The sequence below is a fragment of the Sorex fumeus genome, unplaced genomic scaffold (genome assembly GCF_029834395.1).
Source record: "Sorex fumeus unplaced genomic scaffold, SorFum_2.1 ptg000095l, whole genome shotgun sequence".
Taxonomy (NCBI): domain Eukaryota; kingdom Metazoa; phylum Chordata; class Mammalia; order Eulipotyphla; family Soricidae; genus Sorex; species Sorex fumeus.
The window spans coordinates 14949573-14975440 of NW_026606152.1; the positions used below are offsets into that span (position 1 = coordinate 14949573).

The 25868-nt window shown below is 38.9% G+C and overlaps 1 long non-coding RNA gene across 2 annotated transcripts in view; it reads right to left on the bottom strand.

The window, feature by feature from the left end:
- The window catches only part of LOC130040792 (uncharacterized), an 85437-nt gene that overhangs the window by 58831 nt on the left and 738 nt on the right, over positions 1-25868 (bottom strand). The gene's annotated exons all lie outside the window — the stretch shown is intronic.

The following is a 25868-nucleotide window of genomic DNA, read 5'->3' on the forward strand; positions in this document are numbered from 1 at the left end:
GTACTTATACACTAAAGAAAATTGAAAACTAAATCGGGAATAATTGGGAAGCATTGCTTTTGACAGCCCTTTAACAAAATATCACTTCCCTCTCTCCTTCCTGATTGATTAAGGCTCTGAATTCATTGTATATTAGCATTATTGAATTTCACTCAGACAGTTTTACTGAATACTGGACTTTGTTTTTCTTCCTGAGGTAAACTGTAGTTTGTATATTGTGGAGCAGACATTCATCTTTCAGGCATGAAAGCAAGACTTGGGGAATGAATAGGGCTCCTCTGATCCAGAGGTCAGTCTCAGACTAAGGAAGGCCCTGGAAGAAACTCATCCTCATGATCATAGATTAAGTACTGATTCTGACAGTAGGACATGAGAAAAAGGAAGCTCAGTTTATAGGAAATCTAATGCCTGATGAATATGTATGTAGGTGTATGTGGAGTGTATGTTTACAGGAACCTGTAATGAGCTAACATAGTTAAAAAAATCCTATTGTGGTATATAGTACTAATATATAAATATTTACTACAAAATGGGCTGGAGCGATAGCACAGCTGTACGGTGTTCGCCTTGCGCGCAGCCAGCCGGGTTCGATCGTGCCGGGTTCGATTCTTCTGCCCCTCTCGGAGAGCCCGGCAAGCTACCAAGAGTATCTCGCCCACACGGCAAAGCCTGGCAAGCTACTCGTGACGTATTTGATATGTCAGACACAGTAACAACGAGTCTCACAATGGAGATGTTACTGACCCCGCTCAAACAAATCAATGAACAATGGGAGGACAGTGCTACAGTCCTAATACATAATATTAATTGAACCTTACTGAATTATTTGACATCTTTGAGCACTTAACATATAGCTAAATTATTGACTCTATGAATGTGGCTCAGTAGGAAAGCATATGCCTTTTATGCATGAGACTTGAGTTGTATCCCCAGAGGGCCCCCTCACCCCACAGCCCTCAGCAAAATACAACTTGTTTGGTGGCTCAAAGGCTTATTGAACACAGGAAGTCTGGATTATAACCTAGTGTTGTGTGGTCCCCCTTGCAGCACTAGGAGCAACCTCATCCAGAGCACAGAGCGTGCAGAAGCCCCCAAGCACTTCCAGTTGAGGTCTCAGAACAAAACAAAAAAAAAAGAACAGAAGTTACAGACATAAACTATGCCACTATTATTAAAAACAAGTTAAGCAACAACTGTTATATGCTATACAGTATTAGGTATGGAAGTATGAACATAGTTTCTGATCTGTGGAAATAGTACAAATGATATGTGTTTTTTTTATAAACCCTCATGGTTTTGTTTGCTAAGGCAGCATGGTTGTCATTTCAGGTTTTTTCAAACTTTTTTCCCGAGCTGGGAATGGAACCCAGACCTCATGTATATTAGAGCAGGTATTCTACCACTGAGCTATAGCCCTGCCTGTCAGAATTTAAATGCCAAGGGGATTTTGGTGAAGTGTCCACTTAGCAATTGCAGCTGGCTTGCTTACTCTCTCACCCTCCCTCTCTCCCTATCTCACCTTCTCTCTTTTTCTTTTGGGGAGGCGCACCTGATGATTGTTGAGGGGATATTCCCAGCTTCATGAGTTAGTCCCAGTTTAGTGGGGACTAAACCCTGGGCTCCCACATGTGTTCCAGCCCTTTGAGCCATCTCCTTGGCCCTTAGTAGTAGTCTTTTCTCTCTCTTTTTCTTTTATTTATTTTTGTTTCAGTAGATGCAAACATTTTTGTATGATTTTACAGCAACTGTGGACATGAGAGACTGAATTAGAGTAGTGATGATTATGAAAGAGATAGTGGAGAAGCCTAGGATGCCTAGAAAACTCTGTGATTTCCTTGTTTTTACTTATTTGATGTTAGAGTACAATGGTGGCATAATTGAACAGGATAAAGGCAATAGAAAAAAAAGTGTGTGTGTGTGTGTGTGTGTGTGTGTGTGTGTGATGGAAAAATGTAAAGGGGAGGGAGCTGAGAAGCCTCTACGACGACACATTGAATATAGAAGATGAAATGCAGATGCAGTATCTGTAAAGAAGTAGGGAGTTCTGTGTCTGAGGCTTGAGAAAGATCTGTTTTGGAAGCAAATATAGGTGGTAGCTGGAAATATGGGGGAAAGGTATTCCACTGCTCATAAAGACTGAGTATAGGGAGGATAAGTGAGACCCATGTTAGTTAATAAAGCCAATCTTGATAACTGGACAGACTTACAGGATGCAGTAAAGGAACTGAGACAGTTGAGCAGAAGTCTGGTGGGCAGCAGCAGCAGAGCTCCCTGAAGTTTCAGAGGGAAGTAAGTTAAGAACATCAAAAAAATAAAGATAGGACAACAAAGCTGAAAGAAATGATGAGAAACTGCACTTTTCCCATTAATCCTAGTTTGCCAGAACACTTTCAATGGATTAAGAGTAGCAAAACTCTATTTGTGTCTCGTTGAAAAATATATTTAGATCAAGAAAGGTTACAATAAGTTATTTCAAGCCTTTTCCTTCCTTGTTCAAAACAGAAATTAAGAATTATATAATTATGGGAGGAGGTTACTGGATCAAGTAGGAGATTCTACAGTGAAGAGTTTAATAATACTTACAAAATGTGGGGTGAAATGTCTGCAAAGAGGAGAGATTTAAGAAAAGAAGGCTCAAGGCAGAGCAAGATTCTGTGGGGATTATGGACTATGGAATCAAAGGAAAGGAACTGCCATGAAAAAAGATGAAGATCACTACTTTTCCCTAGGATTGGCAGGAAATCAATAAAGATAGGTAAATTACTTGTAAATGTGGAGTAAAAAAGTGAATGAGACCCATTCATAGATAGTACTTTTGTTTAGTTTATTTTGTTGTGGGCCACTTGGTGTTGGGGATCTACTGCAGATCTTGAATATGAAAAGCAGTTTCTTTACCACTTGAGCTACTGCCTCACTGATTTTTTTTCTGATAAAAAATGCTAGAAAATAGAAAAAAGTTTGAATTGCAGTAACTGAAAAAAATATATGCTCTAAGGCAAGGGAAGGGAATTATCTAGGGAACAAAGTCATAAAGCAGATAGACAGGTACTCCTGGTAATCTGGACTAGATTTTTTTTAAAGGTGTGGCTTGTGAAGATTGCACTTTAAAATAAAAGAAATAATTGACAAACTGAGGTTAAAGGATGGTAAGAAAGCAGATGCTTAGAAATAGTGCTTTACATTGACCTGGTATTGCAGTATCTCCAGGAATTGAGTACCCATTTGGGGGGAAAAAAGTAAATAGTTGCATGAAACATTCAGGATAATACATTCTAAAATGGAATTCTTTATCTTTGTTATTTTTTGTGGTGCTGGGGATAGAAACCAGGGCCTCACACATGCAAGGCAAGGCCTCTACCACTGAACCACATCCCTGGCCCTGAAATCCTGTTTTAAACATGGTTTTCTATTAACATAGTTCCATAAGCAAGGCTTTATTTGGGTATAGAAATTTATGTTAACTCTATTAGAACAAATTCCATACTGAATTACAAGAGCTAAATGGTTTGGATTACTTGTGTTCTATCTTTTGGAAGAGCCATTGCTTTTATACAAAACCAGAATAGTCATGGGGCTGGGAGACAGGACCATGGTTAGGGTATATATCTGGGTTCACGGTTGCCTAGGCATCACCCTATGCAGCTCTGGAGGCCACTGAGCACTTCAGGGTGCACCCTGGAGGTCACAAACACCACCAAGAAGGCCCAGGTAATTCCTCAGCTTTGCAATTCTGATCATCCACTGCATCCTTAGGCCCTTGAACTGACTGTAGACTGGCTGTCTGAGTGAGAATCACCAGTGAGGCCATTCCTCCCTGCCATAACAAAATATAGTCAAGGAAAATGTAGGTAATTATTTTTAGTGTTTTTCTCATAAGGTGTGTGTGTGTGTGTGTGTGTGTGTGTGTGTGTATGTGTGTGTGTGTGTATCTATTTTGTTTTCTTAGGCCACTCCCAGCTGTTCTCAGAGCTTTCTCCTAATTCTGCACTCAGGGATCACTCCTGGCAAGCTTTAAATCCCCTATCCACTGTACTATTGTTCCAGGCCCCTTTAAGGCATATATTTGTGTACGCTGGCTAAGATCATAACTGCAGAATACTGGGATCAGGGAGATAGTGGATGAGCATGTGCCTTGCATGAAGTCCTGGGTTCATCTCCAGTATGACAAAGAATAAAGAGGAAAAAATATCTAAAATGTTGAGTAAGATAATCTAGAAGAACTAAGTCTTTCAGTTTTACTCATTTTGGTTTGAATAAAACATCACCCATTAAGGGAACAGTCAAGTAATTAATGTTTAATAACATAAGTTTGACCTTAAGGAATGAATTTCAAAGATCATTTTCTCTAATATTGTTCTGAATTGACAACTCATCTTACAAAAAATCATATGTAGATCTTTCCTCATTAGCCTATGTGATTTTATTTATTTATTTATTTATTTATTTATTTTGCTTTTTGGGTCACACCCAGGGATGCACAGGGCACTGCACTCAGGAGTTACTCCTGGTGGTGCTCAGAGGACCATATGCTGGGATGTTCGATGCTGGAAATTGAACCCGGATCAGCGACATGCAAGGCAAGCACCCTACCTGCTGTGCTATCTCTCCAGCCCCTATATGATTTTAATCAATTTCTACAATGATAGTAACTTTCATATGAAAGGTTCGATAGCTTATTATGATACCCTGAGTCTTCAACCTTTCAGTGAGGCTTTATTTTGATCTAACATTAAAGTTCATTCCTCCCACTTCAAGTTATTGTGAATCTCTTGGTTATTGTAATAATGCAATCTTTTGTATCACAAAGCTTTCAACCTTAGTTTATTTCCCTTCTTTCCCTCTGGTAAATATAATGCCTAAACTTATTATTTGTTTGTTTTTTGTTGTTTGTGGACCACACCTGGCAGTGCTCAAGGATCATTCCTGGTGGGCTTGGGGGACCATATGGAATGCTGGAGATTGAACCTGGATCAGCCGCTTGCAAGGTAAGCACCCTAACTTGCAAGGCAAGCGCCCTACTGTCTCTCTGGCCCAAAAACTTGTTACTTTTTATTGTTGCTTTAGAATGAACTTCAGGTGTTTTACCTTTCCATTTTTATTATTTTATCCCTTTTCATTTTTTAATGTTACTATAAATTATTTTATTTATTTTTAATGTAAGAGTACTATGTATTCAGCCATTGATTAAGCTGATTGGAGTGGGCATGAATTCCACTCCCTTTTCATTTTTAAACTGACCATTTAAAACTTTTAAATGTCAAGTTTATATTTTAGCTATTATAAGATACTTAGTTACCTCCCTAGCCCCATTTTGTCAACCCCCTTCTCCAGCAGTCTATACAAAACACAAAATACTTTTTGTTTTTGGGTCACACCCAGCAGTGCCAAGTATACAACTTGGCCAAATGTAAGGCAAGCAACTTCCCCATTACACTACCCTCTCTAGACCCAACATTTTCTGCCAAACACTAAAAAAGTGTTGCTAGATGAATAAAGAAAACCTGACTAGAAAAAGGGAATGTAAGTGGAATCTTCTTTTCTTGTAGCGATTCATCCAGGAAGGACAGAGGAAGAGCCGAACCTTCAAGAATTTAATCATAACTTGGACAAATACAAAATGGTTGACTAAATGCTGCTGGAAAGAGACAATAATATATGATAACCACTGGGAAGATAAAAGGAGACATGATTCAGTTTTTGCTAATCATTCTTTTTTCCCTATGCCTTAACTGATAATCTTGATAATTTCAGAGAATTGTTCCTTAGGTATTCAGTTTAAGACCAAGAAACATTTTCCTAATTCTTTTTAGTTACAGAAGAATTGGCATATTGGTAGCATTTCTCCAGAACTATTTCATGTAATATAAAAAGTTCCAGACTGACCAATTTGAATAATTTACGGGGGATTGGGCCACATCAGGTGCTACTCCTCTCTGCTCATGGGTCACTCTTGGTGTTGGTGGGGGACCAAATTGAGCACCAGAGATTGAATCAGGATCTACTACATACAATGCAAGTGCCTCAACTCCTATACTATCTGACTGCTCCCCTCGTTCTCAGTTTGAATCATTTCTTTTTTGGGGGCCGGGGGAGTTTGACCACATCCATCTGTGCTCAGAACTTGATAGTAGTGCTCGGGGGATCACAGGATGGTGTGGATTGAATGGGGTTTGGCCGTGTGCAAAGCAAGTGTCTCTCCCACTGGATCCAGAATCTTTTCTTAGTATTTTCACAGAAATGTCCACATGGGAGTGAAAATTAAATAATGTTTATGGAAAATACTGATCATAAGACCACTTCTAGTTTTTAATAGGGAAGAACCAGAGAGGATACTCTGGAATCTGCAGTATTTAAGGTCGTCTTTAGTTGCCTTTAAGGGATTAATGTGGTGTAAGATATTTAAAGAAAGGCTGAGGTGTAAATACTGTGAAAAGTATAAATGTGTTTTTAATAATGAATTTTCAGAGAGAAAATAAGAGCCAATAACTCTCCCTGCTTTCTTTTTTCATCCAGTGTTCTGACAATAAAGCTGGGCAACCTTTATACAAAAGCAATTTCTAACAATGCCAGGTTAGCAGCAGTTTCTAGTCCACTTCATCCCCCCCCCCCCCCATGAAAGTGCACATTTAGTTTGCTCCATAGAGTTCCTCTATGTGTCTATGTGTTAGACTGTCAAATAAAAATAATAATGTAGTAGTTTCATGTAGTCATTTTTAAGAACATATACTCAAGTATTAACATGAAAATGAAAACGTGCCTGGGAAGATGGCTAGGCAGGAGCTCAAGGTTTGACCCCTGGCACCACACAGTCCCAGAGCCCTGCCGGATCTTCCTCCCACCCCAACCCCTCAAAAAAGAAAGAAAATAAGGGGAAGAAAAACATGAAACCATAGAAATGAGTTAGTTTTACCGACATTTATATTCACACTTCCTGTTTATGATTTCAGAAGTGCAACCATGCAGTGCTTCTATTAAAAACTTAATAACCGAGAACAGCTTGATGATTCAAATGAAAACTTACTCAAAGGAAAAAAATACTAAGCTAAGTGCGAAGTGCTCTATCCATTTATGTGTATGTGTCTACAATTGTGTGTGTGTGTGTGTGTGTGTGTGTGTGTGTGTGTGCACGTACGTTTATAGACCAGGGATTATACCCAGGGCCTAATACATGTGAAGTCATGTGGTTTACTAGTAAGCTGGTATTCACATTTCCAAGCTATTACTTCTATCTCTGTAAAAAAAATGTCTTTTGTTTTCTTAATTTTGGGGTCACACCTGGCAATGCTCAGGGGTAACTCTTGGCTCTACCCTCAAGAATCATTCCTGGCAGTGCTCCAGGGACTTATGGGATGCTGGGGGATTGAACCTGTGTCAGCTGCTGAACCTTCAATCAACAAGTCAGGCACCCTATCCGCTGTGCTATCACTCTGGCCACAAACTGAGTAATTTTAAGAAACAAGTTTGAGCCATTTGAGCCATGATACATTTTGGAACTGAGCTATCACTTTATACTGGAAAATAGTTTATTCTAATTAATAAAAATATGCAAAATATTTATTTGCAGTGTCCCCATATGTACAATTCCTGCAGGAATAATTGATATTATAATCTATGTATAATGAATTTTCAGAAGCACAAATAAGATGCTAAAGGTATATAATATGGACATATATAAATATTTCCTGCTGCAATATCGCTATGCCAAACTTATTCCAACTTCTACCTTGATATTTATTGTCCCAGTAGGACCACCAATTTGGGTAAAAGGCACTTCTCTTTTGTGTCTGTAGTAATAAATTAAGATAGAATGGATCATCCAATAAGAATCTTAAGGGGGAGGGGTGGAGCAATAGTACAGTGGGTAGGGCATTTGTTTTGTTTTGCATGCCAACTATGTTCAATCCCTGGTATCGCATATGGTCCCCTGAGCACTGCCAGAAATAATTCCTGAGTGCAGAGCCAGGAGTAACTCCTAAGCACTGCTGGGTATGACTCAAAAAGAAAAAAAAATCTTGAATCTTAAAAGGAAGTTTTTTCCCTCCAGAGATGCTATTGTTCTCTTGAGTGTGTAACTCTTTGTTTTCCTCTCACATTTTTTGAGTAGATTTTTAAAAGTAAAACTATCTTTTAAAAAAGCTTAAGTGAAAATGTTCTCTGATGATGTAAATGGTCATATTTCTTGAACAATTTTTCCTTTTCCTTATTTTCTTTCTTCTTTTTGCCAGTATCAAACTCAGGCCCTCATATACCGTAGACTTGCATGCCATCATGAAGCTTCATCAGATCATATATTTATTTAATTTGTTCAGTAGTGTTACCTACAAACTCTTCTCATAATCTATCTTTCTAGCATATGTTAGACCAAAAAAGTATTAGAAGCTTGGTTACCCCCAATTCCCACACCAGGCTTACTGCTGCAAACAATAAAAAATACTTTCTAGTCTTCACTTTCCTCATCTGTGAAACAAGAGCTAGATTATATGACTTCGAACATATCTTCACTAATATGTAGTTTTTAATATGAATTGTTCCTTTGTACCCCAAATTGGTACCACAGAGCAGCTCAAAAGTAACTGGAATTAAATATACGTATATCTAACATGCCAAAGAGCACAATGGAAGTTCTTCTCATCTCCCACACACAAAAATATTAGGTCCAGAAGATTTGCTTAAACTACTTTAGGGTATCTTTCTGAAATTTTTCATTTGTTTATTTTGGGACCACACCCAGCTGTGCTCAAAGCTTATTCCTGGGTTTGCACTCAGGAGTCACTCCTGGCAGCTTAGGTGCCTACAAGGCAAGCTCCTTACCTGCCACACTGTCTTTTAAAGTAATTTATAGTAGAGTATAAAATTTCTGATTAAGTTACTCAGTGGATAAATATAGATAGATCACAAATGGTATATGCCAAGTCACATTACTTACTTGGATGCTGGTGGATTTTTATGTTATGGATTTCAACTTCAAATAAAGCTAAAATACACCTTATCCAGACTTGATGCAGGAATAGAACTGACTTTAATTTACATTTCATTGCTGCAGGAGACTTGCAGAAATATAGACCTCACTCAGGGATGGTACTGTTTCAGAAAGAGAATAGGAAACACTAAAGCATTGTCCAAAATGGATTTCATGTTGAGAGAAACCCATGCATATAGATTGGTGTTGTAAGGAATTAGAGTAATTTTTCCCCTCTTCACAAGTGAAATGAGGCAGAAGGGAGCCTGTAACAGTATTTTGCTAGTAGGCAAGTAAGGATTTTAAAGTTTCCTTACATAATTACAGAAATTGTGGAAACCACTTTAAAAATAAGATGACTATATATCAATATGTTAGAATGTTGTTAAAATATTTACTAATTTGAGAAAATGATAATTATAAACAATAAGCATAAATAAATCTTATTCTTCCCAACTGTATACTCTTCCTCATGTCATTTACTCTCACCCTCAGTATAAGTAGAGGCATGAAAAAGGAAATATTTTAAGAGAGGAGGGGCATAGTGAATTTTAAATCTTAAAGCAGTTTTAGAGATTATCTCTTTAGTCAAATCCATTCTTTTGCAAAGGTAACTAAAATTTTGTAAAATTATGTGTCATCTAAGGTGTCAATACCAGCACTATCACTTGCTAAAACCTAGGATCCCTTACTCCCCAAATGTGCCTTATTTATTTTCTTCTACAATGTGCTATGCCTGAGATTGGGCCAGACCAGACTATAATGAAACTCCTAGCTATGACTGAAGAGGGTGAACTTAATACCAGTTCATCCTTTTCTTTTGTGTGAAGGCACAGAGCACAAAGGGATGTTAATTATTAGAGTTTTGAACGATCTCATTTATAAAAGAGATCATTTATATTTCCTAATAATTATAAATCTATTTTGTGGGGGGATTTTTGGGTCACATCTGGCGATGTTCGGGGGTTACTCTGCACTCAGGAATCATTCCTGGTGGTGCTCCGGGGCCAGATGGGATGCCCAGGATAGAACCCAGGTCAGCCTCGTGCAAGGCAAACTCCCTATCCACTGTACTATCATTCCAGCTCCCAAAATTATAAATTTTTTTAATTGAATCACCATGAGATACACAGTTACAAAGCTGTTCATGGTTGGGTTTCAGTCATACAATGAAATCTTTAACTTTTGTCTTAGTACATCTTCTAAAAATTGTGGTGAGAGGTTGGAGGTGCATACATTGTATGTGGCCAACCCCAATATGATCCCTGGTACTACATAGTCTCCCAGAATCACTGGGTGCATCCTCAGGCATTGCTTGAACCGAGGGATTAGTTGCCTGAGACCAGCTGAAGCGCTGGACCAGCTGGATTCCCAGGAGGGACCTCTGGGTCTTTGGGCCTAGAACACTAGTTAGAACACTTTCCCCCCCAAAATGGCAGGGGGAGGCAGAAAGGGAGAAAGAACTTGTTTTACTTAAATAATATTTAGTTATGAAAATAACTAGATAACATAATCTTTTGACTTTTGTTTATTCATTTGCTTATGTCAGTCTCTTCAACTAGTACATTATTTCTAGAAAAGCAATAACTTCTGTATTCAACTTGTTGACTCCAGTACTTAACAAGTGTTTAAAACACAAAATATGCTCAGTAAGTATTTAGTGGGTGATTAATATACATGTGTAATAATTATTAAAAGGAACTAAATATTTTACTTTGTGTAGATTTCTGCTGGAGGTTTACTCAAGTTTGTGATTCTATCACCAGTCTAAATTAATTCTACACTTGGGCAAACCTATTGTACTTAAATGGCCCTGAATTTCATCCTAGCACAATTGAATTGCTTTGTAATATTAGTTTAGGTATTTTTAAGCTTCCATGTTCAAATTTTCTAAGTCTGGGATTACCCTTATCATTTTATTTAGATGAATTTGTACAGATATCCTGTGAATTAGTGGTGGATGTGTGAGCTTAAACTGATATTGAGTGACAGGCAATCCTACTGGGTAAGCATACTCAGAAACAGGAAGAAAGAGATGATGATATTTTGAAAAAAAGAAAAAGTATTGAGATGAAATGAGTATACATTTATACTTATATTATACTTAAATAAAAATTAAGTTTACTCTGTAAACCTGACAGAAAGAAGTATACAAAGAACGGATTTTTTCCCATTAATATAAGCGATTTTTAAAAAATATATAATCATTGAGATAAAATTTAAATAATATTCTTAATATATTAATTTTTAAAAAGATAGTACAAAGGCCAGAGAGATAGTTCAGTGAGTAAGGTACTTGCTTTGCATGTGGCTAACCTAGGTCTGATACCCCTCACCATATATAGTCTCCTGAGCACTGACAGAAGTGATCCCTGAGCAATAGAACCAAGAGTGAGCTCCAAGAATCACTAGATATGCTCCCCCCCAAAAAAAGCAGTCCACAAAATGTTTCCCCTTTGATTTATTTTCAATATAAAATCATTTAGAAAATTAAAAGAAAATTTAAAATTTTACCAGGTGAAGAAGCTTAAATATGTCAACCTTTAAGCTCATTTATAGATATTTATTCTAATTTAGGAGAAATCTGAATGCCCAAACAGAATTGTTTATTTTGTTATCACACCCTGGTGGGGGGCAGTAGGGGCTGACAGTTCAGGGCTTACTCCTTACTCTGTGCTCAGGGATCACTCCTGGAGGGACATAGGAAACCATATGTAGTACTGAGGATAGAACCCAAGGCTCTGCAAGGCCTTACCTGCCTACTGTAGTATCTCTCTGGCCCATCAAAAAGATTTATACATGAAAAAGTTCATAGCAACATTATTTGTAATAAAAATGGAAAATGACCACTTAAGGGAGAAGTAGTGCATTGTATAAAGAACATTATATAGCCACTAAAAATGCTTTTGAATTTTTAAATAACTTGAGGAAACTTCCATGATAGTTATGAATAAATACAGCACATACAAGCAAACAGTTTAAACTATGAATTTAATTCTTTACAGGGAAATATATCAACTGTAATAGTAAGATGCCTCTTAACTCAGAGGTTCTCAAACTTAATTGGCCTACTGCTTCACACACACACACACACACACACACACACACACACACACACACACACAATCCCAGTACTGCCACCCCACTATCTAGGGTCTTTAAGAGAACAAACAACAGTCAGCAGCATCCCAACTGATGACATCTGCCAGTTGGTCCAGCTCTTGTGGAGGTGGTATTTTTCCACTTTAGGAAAGACTACCTAAACAAAAGTATTCTTTTTCCTGCAGTCTTTATTCTTAAAAATATTTTCTTAATGTACATGTGCTACCTTTAAATCACAAAAAGAAATTTATAACTTGTCATAGATATGTGTTTATGTTTTCAGTATCATCACTTAAGTAAGAAGCACTACTGACCAGAATGAAAGTTTGATAATATTATGGGGATTCCAAAGTAAACACTGATCACATCCTATAGCCTTATGAAATTATAATAGTTTTAATATATAATACTATTTTGACATAGCAGGTTCTCAGTATCATATTTAATGACAGTGACAGTAATAGATGGGCACCTAATTAATAAGTTCCTTCCATCTGTCAGAAACTCCCACCAAAGTTTAATGATATAGAATCATGTAAAAAAAAAAACTACATTAAATTTCCGAGTTTGTACAGTGTATTTCTGCAATTATTTTACACATCAAAAAGAAAACTCCATTAGATGATAATTCAGAAAAAGGAGAGAGAAAGTTGTTCTTACCTTGTTTATATTAGCCATCTGTGAGCTTCAGGTAAGATTCTGTGATCTGACATTACCTGGAAAAAATTTTTCCTTATGGAAATAACTGGCAACATATTGACCTCGTAGGGTGTGATTAGTTTTAAATATCATGTATTCAATGAAGTGCTCAGTTAGTATTACAGTGCTACTCAAAGAACTGCCTAGTTAGTATAGCATAGCAAAATGCCTGGTATAGCCCATAGGTATTCAGTAAATGTGATTATTAAAAAAGTATTACTTTGACTTCTTATCAATTTCCATATCAAGGATGAACTGGGAAAATACATGAAGTGTTGTCTGTTTAAAAGCATTATCCTAGACTTTGAGAATGAATTAATGCAGAATACAGAGTCTGCTTCCCTTATACTTTATAAAATACGAAAATGAGCAATAGTAAAAACTATAAAAATATTACAAGAACCAATCAGAAAAAGGTAAGATCACAATCTGTCAATGAAGCAAAAATAATACTACAATTTCATAATAAGTCATTTTGGAGCAACTAAGCAACTAAGGGCATGGCTAGAAATTGAACTCTCACCAAAAAAAAAAAAAAAAACACTGGTAATCCCAGCACGTTCCCAGTTCATTCTTTATGTTCTCCAAGATATTTTATATCTCTTCTCTCCTAAATATTTGGCCTTTCCCTGCTCCTCATTTCCAAACCATTATCCCACCTTGCCACAACCTGTACTTATGTACATTCTCTCTTTAATAAAGAATCATTTATTCCTCCTCTTATTGAAGGAAAGTTTCCTTATGAATGCCCCAAATAACACTTTTTTAAGTCTTATTTTAGGCACAATGGTTTATAAACCTGTTAGTTGTTTTAAGGAATCATCTTATTTCTCCATTTTCTGCACAAATTAATTTCTTCCCCAATGACCATACTGTATTAACCATCTTAGAAATACTGTATACTATACTGGTTGGGTACCTGATTCAATCCCCATCACTGCATGCCCCATTTGCTCCCCAAAAATATTACCACTGGGTGTTATTCTAGAAAAGTCTGAGCATCACAGACATGGTCATGGTGGCCTCTGGTACCACAGAGTCCCAGAGCAGCAGTGCATCCTTTGCTGGAGGATTCAAGTGTCTGCCAGGGTTGACCCATTATCACCTGGAGTGGACCTTACCTCTTCAAATGTTAATTATAGATCTCATGGATTATTATGTTATACATGGTATATTTACTTATAGGGTCTATGGGTTCTTTTTTTCTGCTTCCTTATATAATAATTTTCAAAGACTGTGCCTACTTTCTCCTTTATTATCTCTTCAATCCATTCCAAGTAGCACTTTTTAGCTCACAGTAGTACTTAAACTACTCCTGTTGAGATGACTACCTTCTTGACAGGTAATTTCCCCTTCTCTAATATCTGAGACCTTCATGAATATTCCTACTATTTTCCTTTCATTAACATTGTTTCTTGAGATTGTGTCATCCAGTTATTTTTTGTTTTGTTTTTTTAGCCACAATCAGCAGTGCTTTGGGCTCAGGGGTGAGCAGTGCCTGGATTCAATCCTCACTGGCCACATAAAAGGCAAATATCTTAAGCTCTGTACCATCTCTCTGGCCCCTACTTTGTTTTTTAAATAATGTCTAAGTTCTTAGGGTTTCTTAAACCGTATTTTATCCTTGTTATCTCTGTTGAACTCTAAATTCCTATCTACCTACCTCCCAGGAACTCCACTTAGATGTTTAATAAAGATCTCCAAGTTAGCCTCCCCCTCAACACTACTTCCAGAAGCCACGCCCACCTCCCACCGCCACCACCATGTCAACTCATTGGCCCAGACCATAGATCCTGAAGTCTCTGAACACTTCCTAATTCCTCAATACTGAAATTCCCACAGGAGCAACACCAAATTAGATGTGAAAGTAACATAGGAGCCAACTAAACCTAACAAACAAAAACAATAAAACTGAACGCTCTCAACTAGCAATAGCTTAGTAAATTCTTAGACAAGGACTTAAGAACCCCATGATGAAATACAATAATTTTCACATTAAAAACTTGATTTTTTAAATACTAATAGATTTTAGTATTGGAGGTTTGTAATCTAACAAATTTCAACTCTAGAGTTGTATCAATAGTTGTGGCTTTTGTCTACATTAAAATAAATAAAAAAAAAATAGGATCTTCATAAGGTAACAAAATAGAAGACTAACACCCAAGAATAGCCGAGATAAGTACCAGGAGGTTTACTCCATGGCTTGGAGGCCAGCTGCACACGCTAGGGGAAAAGGGAGCTCAGATAAAGAAGGGAGCACCAAATAAAGGGTATTGGGAGGATCCTCCCAGGATGGGAGATGCATGCTGAAAGTAGACTACAGGCCGAACATGATTGCCACTCAATGCCTCTTTTGCAGGCCACAGCACCCAAAAGGAGAAAGAGAACAAAAGGGAATGCCCTGCCACAGAGGCGGGGGTGGGGGTGGGGGGGTGGGAGGGATACTGGGATCATTGGTGGTGGAGAATGGGCACTGGTGGAGGGATGGGTACTCGATCATTGTATGACTGAAACCCAAGCACAAAAATTTGTAAGTCTACAACTGTACCTCATGGCGTTTTACTAATTAAAAAAAATAATAAGACCTTCAAGTTAACACATTCAAAAAAATCCTTGATTTTCTTCTCTCCATTCAGTTTGCTTCTCCTTAAGTCTTCCATTATGTCAATATTTTCAGTTTTATTCCCTTCTTTATGACTTTTCAAAAATCCTTAACAATTATACTAACTCTGTGCCAGTTTATTAAGTGCTTATTTTAACAATGAAATATTTAAGTATTATGATGTCAGGACTCTGCAAACTACATTTTTACTTTGCCAACTGAAATCCTGGTATGTCTGTCAATATGGAGGTCTCAGTCAAGAGGATGACAAAGGAACTTCTTTTTTACTTCCTGCATCCTCATTGCTCCAGGAACTTCATTCCAACAGCAGCAGTTAGCGCCAACTGTTGAAGCTAATACTTAATAGTTGAAGCTAATAGTTAATCCAACTATTTCTACTCTCAGAACCAGTCCCACCATAGCCTACCAAGGTATCAGCAGCAAATAGTCTCCACTCCCATCTCTCAAGTTAGGGGCTTAGGTCTGCTGATTTCCCCACAGTCTGGTTTCTGGAGCCCTAAAATATAAGGCTTCCCAGTGTTTCTCTGGGAATAGGGGGAGTAGCTGCATCAGAAACCAGTTACGTCAGTGCTCCAGTTTATTTTTTTTCAGTTCTGCATCTATTTTACAAGTTCTTTAAGGTCCATTGCTGTTGAAATGCTTCCCATTGGTTGTTAGATTGTCTCTTTTAAAGCACACTCCATCTCTCAGTTTCTCATTACACTTAGAATAAAATTCATATTCACTAAGGCCTATTTTTTAACCCCTCTTATGATGTGGCCTATCCATGGCTCTAGTACCTTTCTCGAACCTTCTAAAATTTACAATTACTTCCCATGCCCTACAATTATTCATCTGGTTTTCTTGTCATACTACTTTACACTATTATACATTTTTTTACTTCTGTCTGCCTCCTCCCCCCGCCCCATCCTCAATCAAAAGCTTCATCACTTCATAAAGGCAAGAATAGTATCTTATATACTACAGGTGCTGGCATACAATACATGGTAGACACTAAGTAAATCCCAGTTAACAAATGAATCCATTAAACAAATGGCAGTGGATGCCGAGGTAAGTAGTTGGAAGCAATTGCAAAGAAGATAATATGGAAATGACCTAAACACGGCATAAAATATTCTGATTAATCTTCCTAAATATACGATGTAACAAATGACTCACATAAAATACTTTAAGATATAATAGAAGAGAATTTCCACAAAATAATGGAAGAAGTTTGGAGGGGTTGGGGCTAGAGCGATAGCACAGCGGTAGGGCGTTTGCCTTGCACACAGCCCACATGGCCGACCTGAGTTCGATTCCTCCACCCCTCTCGGAGAGCCCGGCAAGCTACCGAGAGTATCTCGCCCGCAAGGCAGAGCCTGGCAAGCTCCCCGTGACGTATTCGATATGCCAGACACAGTAACAACAAAGTCTCCAATGGAGACGTTACTGGGCCCACTGGAGCAAATCAATGATCAACGGGAGGGCCTTTACTTTTTACTTTTACTTAATGGAAGAAGTGAATCTGCAAAATAAAATGTTCAAAGAAATATCATCACGGTATCAGTATCAAGGCTTATCCTGATTAAGCTATTATCCTGGTTAAGTATAGAGAATTAAGAAAAACATTTTTAGACTCTTATGAAGAAACCTAAATCACTTGTTAAAGGAGGAAATCATGTTGGCCTTAGACTTCCTCTCGACAATAATTCAAAACCAGAAATCAAAGGGAAAATGCCTGCACAGTTTTAAGGCAAAGCCAGCATGACCCAAGACTACTATATCTAAATAAATGTCCTTTAAGAATTAATGAAGGGTTACTTCTAGCTCTGCACTGAGGAATAAGTCCTGGAGGTACTCAGAGGACCATATGGGATGTGGGGATCAAAACTGTGTCTGTCCAGATTCTAGGCAAATGCCCTATCCGCAGTACTATTGCTCCGGCCCTGCCTTCATTCTCTCTTGAATGAGTAATTCTCTCTCTCCTCTCCCTCCTCATAATTCCTAAATAAAATTATTTTTCTTCACACACGGGCACAAACACACACAGAAATTAATGAACGAGGCATAGTATACATATGGAGAAAAATTAGTGTACATCAAAATTAGTAGATACGAAGATTTGAAACGTCTTATAAGTACCGGAGAATTTAAAATAGATGAAAATAAAATGACCACAAGAAATAGAATTACAAAATAGAAACAAATACTACAAGTTTGACAGAGTAAAAGTAATGACATAACTCAATAAATACATATTTTTCATAGCTCAGCCTATTGACATTTCTAAATTTAAAACATTTGGATGGCTGTAGCAGGGGATTTTCCAACTTATTATAATTTTAAAATCTGGGATATTTTAAGAAATAAGATCTTGTTTCGCAAAGGTTTCTTGTGACAACCGTTTTTCTAAAAGATCAGCTGGGGTCTAAGTGAATAGTGCAGTAGTTAGGGCACTTGCCTGTACACAGCTGACGTAAGTTTGATCCCTCCCACCACATATGCCCCTTAAGCTTTGCTGAGAGTGATCCCTGAGTGAGCCAGGAATAAGCTCTGAGCAAAGCCAGATGTGGCCCCAAATCCAAAAATTTTCTTGTTAGTTTCTTGTAAGTTTCTGTATTGTCTGATTTATAAATGGACATTTAAAAAAATGAAACCAATAGGCATATAATATTTGAAATACCATTTTACATGCCAGTATGAGGAAACTTAAACAGTTTTATTCTAGATACTTTAAAATGGTATATTTTTATCCTTTTTATTTTGTACATAATTTACATATGAAATTATATACTTGGTATTCTTTAAAATATTAAGTATAAATTTTATCCTGTTATAATTGAAATTTAAGATATTTATATAACTATAAAATTTATTTTTAGATTTTAAATATTAGAAGTTATAAGATAAATCCAGGAATTAAAATAGCTTTATAGATCAATTTGACATTCCTAAACTTTTCCCTAAAGTCAAGTTAAAAAGTTTATCCCTCAAATGATACCTTTCACATAATATTTACTTGTTTATACCTTACTTACTTTTAGTAAGCAGAAATTATTGACGTTGCTACTCTTAAGTATGCAAAATGAGAAACTACCTATAAAAAGTAGATAGTATGCTTTGTTGCTTTATTTAATATCCCAGTATTATAATAATTAAATATATTTGATTTAGGTATTTGGGAGGAAGCGTTTTATCAAATTAATATGGACATCAGGAATATGGCTCAAGTATCAGAACATATGTCTTGCATGTATGAGGCCCTGGTTTGATACCTGGGAATATATGCACCCTGAGCCCTGCCCAATGAAACCCTGCTGGATCCTGTGTACTGCCACAGTGGCTTCCACAACCATGACCAAAAAGAAAAAAAAAGTTCAGAAAACAGAACTAAACAGAAATAGTGAAAAGGGCTGCAAAACTGTCATATTCACATAACACATTTTAGTGCACTTTCCTCACTGAATTTTCTATGCATACAAATAAATACAATTTTAAAGTAGAGAAACCACTTTATAAACATTTTAACTCTATTAAACTAAATATTACTTCTTTGTGGAATTAAGTATTATTAAAGATTGCATGATATTACATAAATGTACTATGGCTTATTTGATGTTGATATTCAGATTGTTTCTTTTGTACGAATTCTGTAATGAAAATATTATATCCATAGAAGTGGGACTTTATGGGCATAAAGATCTGAACATTTTAAGGTTATACAAGAGTAAAACAGTAATAGGAATCGGTGAGATTATAATTTTCATTGCCTTCTTAGCAACACTGGTGATTAGCATTTATTTTCTTTTCAATCTGATGGGAAGACTGTAACTTAATTTGGTAAAACTGAATTTGCTTATGTGCTCTTATTAATGACTTTACCATCTCAAGGATGTATAATTCTGTTTTTTCTGGGTCATACCTGGCAGTGTTCAGGCTTACTCCTGGCAGTGCTCAGGGGACCTCTGGCAGTGCTAAGCGCAAGGCAAGCTCCTTAACCCTTCCACTCCCACTGGCCTGCCTGGCTGTATAATTGTCCTCCCTAAAATGCTAACATAGAGCCTCAACCCGGTTTTGGAGAAGTACTATTTTTACTGACGGGATATATTTCTACCTAATAAAAAAGTAAAATTGCATTTAGTTCTTAAATAACAGCAGAGCAATATTATTAGTTAGCAATCATTGAATTTCTCATTGAAATTATATTGTTTATTGCTTACTGTAACATTTTCAGTATTATCAATTTGCTAAATGCCTAGTTTGTAAGATTAAGAAAAGCATTCACTAGATAACTACCTTGAAATAATTTCCTCTATCCTGCCTTCATTCCGAGTGTCTAGAAACAGACTGGCCCACTTTCAATTTTCTTTCATGTTTATCATTATTTTGACATCCCTCTATAGTAATAAATATACAGAAAATTAGCATCTCTAAAAATATATGTCACAGATTAGTTGAGGTTATTCTTCCTTCAGAAGGTATTGCAATACGTAATTTATAAGTGTTTACTCAAGCACCTCTGAGCTGCCTCCATGGTAGCTATGACGTCACAGAGAATTAGTAACAGTTTGGAGCCTGATAACAAAGTCTAGAATTTAATGTGCACACTGTACCAGTTTTTAAAATCACTGCTACATAAGAAACGTCAAAAATGAAGATACGCTTAACTCATCATGTTTTAGAAAAAGCAGGCTACTTCAAAAATCACTAAGACATAGAGGATAAAGGGTTCACAAGTTGCTTGCTTGCTCACTATTTACATGTACTTTATTATGAAATTCAGTTTTTGTCAGTGAGAGTGATAGTACAGCTGGGAGGGCCCTTGCCTTGCAGGTCACACCATCAGGAGTGATCCCTGAGCACAACAGAGACAGGAGTAAGCCCTGAATGCTGCCAGGTGTGATCCCCAAACCAAAAAATAAAGAATCATGCATTTTTTTGTGGTGCCAGAGATCCATCTGAGGGCCTCACACATGCAATGCAAATTTTCCACTGCTGAGTTATGTCCCCAAGTCCAGATGTATTTATTTATTTTTTTATTAATTCACCACGAGGTACAGTAACAAAAATCTCATGTTTGAACTTTGATCACAAGGTCATACACCCATCCCTTCGACCACCAAAATCCCCAGATTCCCCCGCCCCTCCCATTCCACACCTCCCCCTGCCTGTATGGCAGACAATCTGCAAAATACTCTTTCTCTACTTTAGTTACCTTCGATATTTCAAGACCAGTCCTACCACCCCTCATACCACAGATGTATTTATTTTAAAGCCTGTATTCTCTGATATGAATTCATAGTATGATCTGACTTTATAAATGTAAATAATTATGTAAACTTACCAAAATACATAGATTTATATTTTAAGACCGTATAAGTTATTAATCAAAGGGCAATTTTTATCTCTAATTCATAAAGGAAATTACTTGAATAGAACCAAGAAAGTTATAGTTTAAGGAGAATTTTTAAAGATACTAGGTTATAAGAAAAGAGTATGGTCTTTTTCTTTTTTTTCCTTTTGGGTCACACCCAGTGATGCACAGGAGTTACTCCTGGTTCATGTACTCAGGAATTACTTCTGGCGGTGCTGGGGGTGTGTACCATATGGGATGATGGGAATCGAACCTAGGTCTGCTCTGTGCAAGGCAAATGCCCTACCCGCTGTGCTATTGCTCCAGCCCCAAAGAGTATGGTCTTGATTATGCAAAGAAAGATAGTTTTCAGTTTCTCAGAAATGTAACTCTTAAGCCCCTTTATAAACTAAATTACTTTTATTTTTGGTTTGGTGGTCACACCCAGAGGTTGTCAGGATGCTGATCAGTTTCAGCACCATACTCCTGATGGGGTTTGGTAAACTCCATGAGGTGCTAAAGATAGAATTTAGGTCAGCTGGGTGCAAAGTAAGTGCCCACTCACTACACTATCTCTCTGGCTTCTATATGTTGATTTTAAAGTAATTCAGTGTTCATTGTTAGAATGGGAGAAAAGGTATTGCTTTGTTGTTGTTGTAATTGTGTTCTATTACCTTCAAGAAAATATGCAAAGTCTTATTCTTAGATCTCAACCATCCTGTTAGAAAGTTTTGTAGCTAAACATGCTCAAATCATAGTCAAAATTATGACATCTAAAACATTTATTACAAAATCCCTCATTGGATGCTGGGGAGACAGTTTAAGGATAGGGGAGAAAGCCTTGCATGTGGCTGAGCCCAATTGATCCCTGGTACATCTTTTCTCCCTCAGTATAGGGGTAATGACTCTAGAGGCCTCAGCATGGTCCTCATGGTACCTATCTTCCCAGATCCCTAGCAACATGATATCCCTGGATCCTACCACTTGACTGAGAATCACTGGGAGTGACCCTAGGCTCCATTAGGCACTTCTTGGCCCCCCAATCACTAATTGGAATAATCTCCAATAGTATTTCACATTCTAACTTTGATAAATTAGGATTTATGTCACTGAAGGGTTTTTATTGCCCAGGATTTAGTGAAATCCAGTCAGGGTCAATTCAAAGAGGGAACAGAAACACTTTTGTGATCTGATCCTCGCTCTTGAGACATAGCTGGTGTGTGGCAGGGGGAGGGGTATCCTGGCGTGGGAAAGAGACACGCCTGTGTCCCCGAGAACCAATCTAGAAAATGAATGGGCAGAAGGGAGAGGGGAGTGCATGAGTCAAACTGCTATTCAGATTAACTCTGATGGGACAATGAAATATCTGAATTTTAAAAAACATTTTACTCTAGTAGAAAAAAAGCAGGTTTAAACATTTTTATACAAAATGGTATGCATATGATTTTTATTGTATCTAGTTGCAGTCAGGATTCAGTATTTTAAACACTGCAAATTCTTTGAAATTCTTCCCACTAAAAATGGAGTCCATTTTCCCTTCTAGAATACATATGGCATTATTTATTTGCTTCTAGTATGTGATAGAAAGGCTACTGTATGACCTTGAAATCCACGTCATAAAAATGATATAGCTTCTTCTAAGTCTCAGCAGCCCTGCTGTGAGGAACCTGGACCACAAGGAGAGACTTTGTTTTGTTTGGGGGCTGCCCTTCGTGGTACTCAGGAATCACTTCTGGCAGTGCTCAGGGACCACAAATGGTGCTGGAGATTGAACCCGGCTAGGTCGGGTGCAGAAGAAGCTATAGGTCGTTGTTCTGGCTTGAGTCCCAGCAAAGGTCCCAGCCATCAGTCAGTACTAATCCTTAGACACACAAGTGAACAAGCCTTCAGATGATGCAAGCCTCTAGCCTAGGAGCTGCCCCAGCCGACGCCAAGGGGATTAGAAACAAGCTGCCCTGCAGAGTTCAATCCAAATTGCATATTTATGAGTAAAGTAACGTTGTCATTTTAAAACAGTGAATGCTGTGATGGTTTATTATGTACTTAAATCTCTGCTTCAAATAAATCTCTAGTTCAAGTTAATTGTACCAAGTAGGAAGGAGATGGAGAAAGTTAAAGAAATCCTTCCCTCGAGCCCTGCCCCCCCCCCCCCCCCTTTTCCTGGTCTCCTAAACCCAATTGAAATTTTAGTACCTCGAAGTACTAATTGATAGTGATTAGATGCGGTTTTGATGGGAACAACAACAAAAAACTATTACAGAGACTATATGCAAACTCTCCTCGAAGGTTTAACAACTGGACAAGAAAGACAAAGAGAGGTTTGATTCCCTCCATTTTACTTTTTCTTCTCTCGATAGTCCAGTTTTAAAAGTAGGGGAAAACAAGATTTAATCCTCTTCTCTCCTCCCTTCCCCTTTCAAATTAGAATCTTTTGGGTAGGTGCTTCTTTTTCACAGAAAGTCAGTCTTATAAAGGAACCAACCCAGCAATATATATTTTCATTCCTTGTAAGGAATCAGGATTTACAAAGTTATACTAGGGACACTGCTTTCATCACATCACTGTGATGCAAGTTTCCTCTGGCTTGTCCCCTTCTCTCTAAATGTTGGTGCTCCCCGGGCCTCCCTTCCTACACTTCTCACTTGACTTCCTAGAAAGTCCACCTTAACCTCTCTCCGGGTTAAGAGGGTTTTAAGGACTCTGCTACAGTTCCCTGACTCCAAGAAGCCATCCTTAATTCTAACCTTCCAAGACTAAAGCTCCTTGTTACTTCAAGTTCCCAGAAATTAGCTGGAGGTCTTCTACCAAAGGCCTTCACCTCCCTAGCTAGTTCACACTGGCCCAGAGACGTAGGAATTTCCTGCCCTTCCCTCCCAGTCCATCAGTTGCCCATTCTATCAACCCTGTTAAAAAATCTTTGCTATGTTTTCTCTGTATCCCCACTGTCACTTAGGTACAGTCAAGATTCTCCTAGACAATTCTTAGATCACAAGCTATTTCATAATCCATCTTTGACTCTGGGACCCCCATAGTGTGATCTTCCCAAATACCTGCAAATGTTTATACTCACACATTTATATTTTTAAACATCCTTTCATGACTCCCTCTCCTTCAGGTTTTAATCCTGAGGCCGAGTCATTTACTTATGGAATAAACCACTTGACAGTATATGCAAAATTATAGTATAGGGTTGCAAGGTACATTTTCAAGAAAAAAGATCACATTATTTTCCACTGGTTCTCAAAAGAGTATGTGAGTCCAGCAAAAACTTATAGCTCTCAGGCAAAAATAAAATTCTTAGCATGGAATAAATACAAAGCCCTGCACCCAGTAATAGGCCAATTTCCCTTCCCATTCTCCTCTCTTCACTCCTTGACTTCCTACCCATACTTTCCTTTAGGGAATGCTGCTTTGCTTGCTCAGCTTGGGATGTTTAAAGGCCTAACTTCACTGGCCCCCCAAATCCACCTCTTTTAAGAAATACTTCAGGTCACTCATCTACAGAAAACTGGGCAAAAGGGGTAGCTCTAGCAAACTGCTGCTGTTTCTCTGGACATTTCTAAATGAGGATTGGAGTGGGAGAAAAAACAAAACAAAAAATAGACTGTTAAACAAGGTGTTGTTTCCAGCACTTAGTACCCAAGCTCCAAGCTCTAATGTACATTTCTGTACATGCGGGTAGTAATGTAGATTTCTGTAGTGTTTTCTTGGGAGATATTAGGTGGCTGTTGTAATTTACTCTTCCCAGCAGATTTCTCATGGTAGTAACAGTTACAGAACAGTAACATGGTAGTAACAGTAACAGTTACTGTACAGAAATTTTCAGCATCAGGAAATTTACCTTTATTGTGCGCCTCATTGTTACAAGGTGTTCCGTATTTAATAAGACCTGTAACTGATAAGCACAGTTTGGACTTTCTACAATCTGTTGAGAAAATTGCTGGGTCATTTCTCTGAACTAGCTGCTCCTAGTTCACATAACACTCAAAAAAAAAAAAAACCTGGCAGCTAACCCCAACGTCTTCCTAAAATTCTCCATCTAGCCTGGCAGCTGTTTCAATTTTTTGAGATTAACCGTACTCCAATTAATATGCTGCTCATGAATGAGACCTACTACACCTGCGGGTTCGAACAGTCAAACCGTTAATTTTTTTTTTTTCAGAAGTTCAGTCTTAATTTTCTCCCGACTGAACTCTTTCCCTATCCTGGGCTCAGATCTGAGCAAAGTGTATTTCCCCGCTAGTAACGCATCTACTTATAAATAGCGCTCTCCGCGCTGAGTCACCAAAACCCCGTTTCCCCAAATAGCTTATAACGACTGCTGAAGACCGTCCCCCCAGAGAGGCAATAAACTCCTATCCCCCCCCAACACACACACACACACACACACACACACACACACACACACACACACACACACATAGACACACACACTGGGTCGGAGCACTGGCCAGCGCCACTGAGCGCGTCCCCAGCCACCAGCCGCCCCGGGGGACGCGCGCGGGCCCGGCCAATGGCCAAGAGTTGCGGCCTCTCGCGCGCGCGCGGGGACGCGGCTGGACTTGGACTTGACCGCTCGGGGCCCGTCCCCGCCCCCTCCGGAGCGAGGAGCCGCGGGGGGCCGGCACCGGCCACCGCCCGAGTCTCCGGCTCACACAAAGGGGCGCGACGGGAGGAGGCGGCCCGGGCTCCCGCTCAATCCCGCCAGGGACTCCGCGGCTGGAACTGCAGCTCCGCGTGGATCGCCAGGAACCCGCCGGGCGCCCCTCCGCCCCCGCCCTCCGCGGAACGGTTGCAGCCTCGGGCACCAGGGGGGCGAGGCTGGGGGTCCGGAGGGGAGCGGCGAAGGGGGGCGGGAGCGGAAGTGCCACCCCCTGCAGTCAGGGGATGGTGACGTCACCTGCTGGGAGCCTGTCGCGGGGGCGTCTGCCCGTCACGTGACCGGCCCCGCTCCCTGCCGAATCCCGCGCGCGCGCTCCCTCCCCCAGCCCGACTCCCACCTCCCCCGCCCCGTCTCCCCAACTTTTGCCCTCCCCGCTCCTGCGGGGCTGTCAACAGCGCCAGCTCCGCCCCCTCCCCCGCGCCCCCGAGGAGCCGCCGCGGCTGCTCCGCGGGCGCTCGGGCTCGGGTCGCGAGAGCGGGGCACAGACCGT